We start from the raw sequence: 7,445 nt of genomic DNA on the forward strand, positions 1-7,445 counted from the left end.
GTATTATAATGCATGGCATTATAGCATTAAATACAAATGGATTTTTGCTTTAGTGGATAATTTTGAAACTTCTTTTTCAATGACCACAGGTCTTTCTTTCTACCTCATTTTAATGAGATCACTTGACAAGGCAGTATGATGTCGCCTCAGAATTTTTTTGGTATTACTATATAAATATTATCAAAATGATCAAACACAGGATTCTATTAAGCTCTGTTTTCCCCTCAGGCATATTCAAACTTGGAAAGAATGTGATCTTCCACAACTCTGTGAAGGAAGGGCTGAGAAGTGTTTCATTAAGAAAAAAATGTATTTAGAGTCAGAAGGCTTAGGATTAATTTATGGCCCCGTCACTTCTAAGCTGTCTTTTCAAAAACTTCCTTACCATAGCATAGCACTAAAAATGCAGAATGGAGAGAAATTATATAAGGTATCTGATTTAATGAATAAACTGATATTCAGAGAACTTAAGGCATTTGCTTGTATAGCTACATGACAGGTAGTTTGTACCTGGGGATAGAGAGCCAGGCTTAGAATCCAGATCATATTCCTGAGTTCCAATCTGATCTCAGACACTTTCTAGCTGTGTGACCCTGGTCAAGTTTCTTAACCCTGTTTGCCTCAGTTTCTTCATGTATAAAAAGAGCTGGAGAAGGAAATGCCAAACTGCTCTGGTATCTTTTCTGAGAAAACCTCAAATGGGTTCACAAAGAACCAGACAAATCTGAATTGATTGAACAAACAACAATGAACATGAAAGGAATTAAAAAGACCTATGACTACCTGTGTGACTTTGGGCAAGTCACTTAACACCAATTTCCCTGCCATCCCTCATCAAAAGAAGAAGAAGAAGAAGAAGAAGAAGAAGAAGAAGAAGAAGAAGAAGAAGAAGAAGAAGAAGAATAAGTTAAAGAAGATGAAGATTAAGAAGAAGAAGAAGTAGAAGAAGTAGAAGAAGAAGAAAGACCTATGATCTGAGTTCAATGCCGGGACTTTTTTTTTCATTACACACAGAATCACAGATTTTGTGAGTTGTAGGGCAGCTCCATAACCCATCTAGTACACCCTACATACAACCTACACCAATAGGACTTTCCACTATAATATACTACTCAAGTGGTTACCGATGGATCGCCATTCTGCCTTTGATATCTCAGCCTAGGTAAGAATTTAATTTGTTGGAGGCTCAGTTTCCTCATTTCTACAAGAGAGATAATAATATTGCATTACTTACTCTTAGGGTGCCCAAATACCTACTGCGTGTAGCAAAATTTAAAGTACTATAAAGCATGATGGGTTCCATAATGACTAGTTTTGATCCCTAAATTGCCTTAAAATCTAAATACATGGTCCTATTACTGGTAGATTGGTTTTCCTTTTTTCACAATTACTCAATTGTTTTGTTACATAGACATGGCTTGTGAATAAATAGCATTAATTTGCACATACCTTTAGCTAATTCTGTGGAAAGGGGTTTCTAACTGGCAGTTGGAAGTTTCTGTCTTGTGATTCACTGGCTATATCCACAACCAAGAAACAAACTAAATGAATTTAATATTTTATAATCAACATTATTTATTTAATTTTACCTGCAGTTATAAAGTGTCACCTGCAAAATCCACAATATTGAAAAAAATAAATATAAAAAAATTAGGCCAATCAATAAATTGGCAAATAAATGAAGCTCACCATAAATATGTATAACCAAATAAAAAAAAATTTCAAAGTTATCCATGTCCAAAAATACGTGATCTTTAGAAGTTTATGTTCATGACTTCTGTGGCACTTAGCATCTTCAGTTTGCTGGTGTCATACTTTATCGTTGCATTGGTGAGAATGCTAAAATATTTTGAAAGATTTTTTTCCCATCTACAATGTACACATTATAAAATTGTGTATATTTTTCCTCTTTCTGTTCAATTCACTCTACATCAATTAAGAGAAATTCTGTCAATTTGCTTTGAAACTATCCATTCCATCATTTCTTATGGCATTACAATATCCCATTAAATGCTTGCACCATAAATTGTTAGCTTTCTTCAATAAGAAGGCACATCTTTAGTTCCTTTTTTTTCTTTAATATTTTTAATTTAGAGTATTGATTTTCACAACAGTTTAAATTACAAATTTTCCCCCCATTTCTACTGTCCCCCCACTCAAAGATAGCATATATTCTGATTGCCCTGTTCCCCAGTCAGTCCTCCCTTCTGTCACCCCACTTCCCCTCATCCCCTTTTCCCTTACTTTTTTTGTAGGGCAAGATAGAATTCTAGGCCATATTGCCTGTACATCTTATTTCCTAGTTGCATGCAAAAAATTTTTTAACATATGCTTTTAAAACTTTTGAGTTCCAAATTCTCTCCCCTCTTCCCTCCCCACCCACCCTCCCTAAGAAGGCAAGCAATTCAACCTAGGCCATATGTATATCATTATGTGAAACCCTTCCACAATACACATGTTGTGAAAGACTAACTATATTTTGCTCCTTCCTATCATATCCCCCTTTGTTTAATTTTCTCCACTGACTCTGTCCCTTTTTGAAAGTGTTTGCATTTGTTTACCTCCTCCCCCTATTTGCCCTCCCTTCTATTGTCACACCTTTTTTATCTCCTTCCTCCTTCATTACTGTGGGGTAAGATACCCAATGGAGTGTGTATGTTATTCCCTCCTCACATCAAATCCGAGGAGAGCAAGATTCACTCTTTCCCCCTCACCTGCCCCCTCTTCCCTTCCTACAGAACTGCTTTTTCTTGCCACTTTTATGTGAAATGATTTACCCCATTCTATGTCTCCCTTTCTCCCTCTCTCAGTATATTCCTCTCTCATCCCTTAATTTGATTTTATTTTTTGAGATATCATCCCTTCATATTCAACTCACCCTGTGCCCTCTGTCTACATGTGTGTGTGCGTGTACATGTATATGTATATATGTGTGTGTGTATATGAATATATGTGTATACACACACATATATACATGTATATACGTGTATATATACATATGCATATATACACATATAAACATATATACATACATATATATACATACACACACACACATACACACACACACACACACACACACACACACACACACACACATATATATATATATATATATATACATTCCCTTCAAGTACCCTAATACTGAGGTGGGTCTCATGAATTATACACATCATCTTTCCAAGTAGGAATGGAAACAAAACAGTTCAACTTTAGTAAATCCCTTATGATTTCTCTTTCTTGTTTGCCTTTTCATGCTTCTCTTGATTCTTGTGTTCAAAAGTCAAATTTTCTATTCAGCTCTGCACTTTTCACTGAGGAAGCTTGAAAGTCCTCTATTTTATTGAAAATCCATATTTTGTCTTGGAGCATGATACTCAGTTTTGCTGGGTAGGTAATTCTTGGTTTTAATCCTAGCTCCATTGGCCTCCAGATTATCATATCCAAGCCCTTGATCCCTTAATGTAGAAGCTGCTAGATCTTGTGTTATCCTGACTGTGTTTCCACAATACTCAAATTGTTTCTTTCTGGCTGCTTGCAGTATTTTCTCCCTCATCTGGGAGCTCTGAACCTTGGCAATAACGTTCCTAGGAGTTTTCTTTTGGGGATCTTTTTTCAGGAGGCAATTGGTAGATTCTTTCAATTTCTATTTTGTCCTATAGATCTAGAATATCAGGACAGTTTTCCTTGATAATTTCTTGAAAGATAATATCTAGGCTCTTTTTTTGATCATGACTTTCAGGTAGTACAATAATTTTTGAATTATCTCTCCTGGATCTATTTTCCAGGTCAGTGGTTTTGCCAATGAGATATTTCACATTGTCTTCCATTTTTTCATTCCTTTGGTTCTGTTTTATAATATCTTGGTTTCTCATAAAGTCACTAACTTCCACTTGCTCCAATCTAATTTTTAAGGTAGTACTTTCTTCAGTGGTCTTTTCCCCCTCCTTTTCCTTTTGACTAATTCTGCCTTTCAAGGTATTCTTCTCCTTATTGGCTTTTTGGAGCTCCTTTGCCATTTGAGTTAGTCTATTTTTAAGGTGTTATTTTCTTCAGTATCTTTTGGGTCTCTTTTAGCAAGTCATTGACTTCTTTTTCATGATTTTCCCACATCACTCTCATTTCCCTTCCCAATTTTTTCTCTCCTTCTCTTACTTGCTTTTCCAAATCCTTTTTGAGCTCTTCCTTGGCCTGAGACCAGTTTCAGGTTTTTCTTGGAGGCTTTGATGCAGGCTCTTTGACTTTGTTGACTTCTTCTGGCTGCATGTTTTGTTTTTCTTTGTCACTAAAGGAAGATTCCAAAGTCTGAGTTGGAATCTGAGTGCATTTTCACTGCCTGTCCATGTTCCCAGCCACCTACTTGACCCTTGAGTTTTTTGTTGGGGTATGACTGCTTGTAAAGGTACTTTGTTCCAAGCTTGAGGGGATGTGCCGTTGTTTTCAGAGCTGTTTCTATACCGTCACCTCTGCCACACCAGCACTCCTCCATATATGATTCATTCAACATAATGAAGACTTTACTCTTATTTTTCAACATGTGGATTTTACCCATGTGACAATTGTGAATTATATCTAATCTCCTTTTTTCATGCATGGTCAGGCTCTTTTTTTCTTGTTATCCATGTCTTTGCTTACTTTTCCATTTCTTTATTTACCATGTGAAATTCACATTTATAACATGTATCACCCACCATGCATCTTTCCATTTTTGTTTGGACTACTTTCCTTCTTATTTCTTTTCATGTGATATTGTATGCATGTTGATGAATAGTTATGGAGAATTATTTGATGAATATTAATATTAAAGAGACGATTTTCTTGGGCAGCAAAAAGCCTTAGGATAGTTAAAAACACTGTGCAACTTACCAGATGATATTCAGCTTGTTCTACTATTTCTTCAATCTGCTTCTAACTCATTATTAATCTTAAGTGCTGGTTCAAGATTTCTCTTTTTATCATTTCTATCTCTATCACTGTTAATTGATTGATCAGTTGATAAGTGATACGTGATATGGAATAATGATCTCTGCTTCTCCCTTGTTCAATTCCAGTATATCTGTATGTATACATACATATAAACATTATCGTATGTACAATACATACATGTGTATTGTATTTTATATGTGTGTGTATCAATGTGTGTATTACATAAGATCCTCTCCATGGGTTCTATGGTTCTATGGATGGATTCACTTCTTTTACTTTCACACCATCCTTCTAACTCATATTGACCTTACAATTCACTGAAACTCCCAGATTTTCCCAGAGTAACAGTTGTCTATCCACCTTTAGTCCAATCACACTCCATCAAGCTATATCCATGCCATGTTGCCATGTGTACAATCTTCCTTTCTGCCCTATCACTAGATCATTTCTCCACCTAACTCTGAAATCAGAAATCACAAAAGCACTGACTTTGCTGGCAATACCATTACAATCATTTGCCCTATGAGTCCACCTACTGACTTTTTAAAATCCCAGCCCCAAAACATCTCTGCCTGGCCATGACTTTCGCCATTATGGTTTCTTCCCTTTTCAGAACATAAGATCTTTGAGTAAAAAGATTATATTACTCTTTGTATTCATACTTATAGTATTCATTTTGGTTTCTGAAATATAAAAATGCTTTTTAAATGATTGCTCACTGATTCATTATTCATCCATCCTATCCAGTTGAAATTTTTAGGTCAAATGTAGTAAACCCTGTACATTCCAGCCAAACTGGTCAACTGATTCTCTCTAAGTGCCATTCCATCTCCCATCTCCATGCTCTAACAGAACCCTTAACCAGTGGGTAGACTAATAGCCCTCCTAAGGTTGTTCTCTTAGAATTCATATCTCCATTAAACAGCAAACTTAGTATATTATATTAAATTCTAAAAGTGATAGGAACCCACCGAAGTTTATTGAGCAAGAGAAGGAGTGACTTGATCAGTCCTGTGCTGTAGGAACATCAATTTGACAGGTGAGTGAAAGATGGATTACAGTTAGGAGATGTTTGTGGCAAGGATGTCAACCAGTAAACTATGGTAATAGTCCATGCATGAGGGGATAAGGGTCTCTGATAGAGATACAGATACCACGTAATGAAAGTAGAATAAGCACACCTTCATAAGAGGTTGAGTATAAGTGGTGAGAGACTGAAAAATCAATTATAATATAGGCATTATGTATCTGAGTGACAGAGAGGATGATTCCTACTCCTCCACAGTAGTAGGAGAGTTAAGAGAACAACTCTTGGTTCTACATAATTTTGAGTTCCAGATTTTCTTACCCCTCTCCCCTCTCCCTCTCCAAGACAGCATGGAATCTGATATATCTTCTACATATAACTTCGCATTTAACTTCTTCACACACTAGTCAAGTTGTGAAAAACAATTATGACCAATGGAATGAATCATGAGGAAGAGGAAACAGAACCAAAAAAAAAATTCAAAACCTAAAACAAAATAGAAAAAAAAAAAGGCCAGCTTAAAGTGTGCCTCAATCTGTAGTCAGACTCCATATTTCTTTCTCTGGATGTAGATTGCATTCTCCACCATGAGTCCTTTGGAGTTGTCTTTGCATCTGGTGTTGCTGAGAGGAGCGAAGTCTATCAGGGTTACTCCTCACAGAATCCAAATATCTGTGGTTATGTATAATGTTCTCCTGGTTCTGCTCCTCTCAATCAGCATTATACCATGTAGATTTTATCCAGGTTGTTATGAAGTCCGTATCATCCCCATTTCTTATAGCACAATAGTATTCCATTACCTTATATACCACAACTTGTTCAGCCATTTGCCAATTGATGGGCATCCCCTTGATTTCCAATTCTTTGCTACTACAAAAAGAGCCACTGTAAATATTTTTGTACATATAGGTCCTTTTCCCTATTGTGTGATCTCTTTGGGATACAACCCTAGAAGTGGTATTGCTGGGTCAAAGCATACGAACATTTTTATATCCCTTTGGGCATAGTTACAAATTGCTCTCCAGAATGGCTGGATCAGTTCACAACTCCATCAGCAATGTAACAATGTTCCAATTTTCCCACATCCTCTTCAGCATTTATCATTTTCCTGTTTTGTTATTTTAACCAATCTGACAGGAGAGATGTGGTACCTAAGAATTGTTTTGATTTGTATTTCTCTAATCAGTAGCAATTTCGAGCATTTTTTCATATGCCTAGAGATATCTTTAATTTCTTCCTCTGAAAACTGCCTGTTCATATCCTTTGAACATTTCTCAATTAGGGAATGACTTGTATTCCTATAAATTTGGCTCAGTTCCCTGTATATTTTAGAGATAAGGTCTTTATCAGAGACACTGGTTGTAAAGATTTTCTCCTAATTTTCTGTTTCCCTCCCAATCTTAGTTGCATTAGATTTTTTTTATACAAAAACATTTAAACTTAACATGTTCACAATTATCCATTTTGCATTTTGTTATGCTCTCTATGTCTT

Source organism: Trichosurus vulpecula, chromosome 6, assembly GCF_011100635.1.
Source record: "Trichosurus vulpecula isolate mTriVul1 chromosome 6, mTriVul1.pri, whole genome shotgun sequence".
Lineage (NCBI taxonomy): Eukaryota > Metazoa > Chordata > Mammalia > Diprotodontia > Phalangeridae > Trichosurus > Trichosurus vulpecula.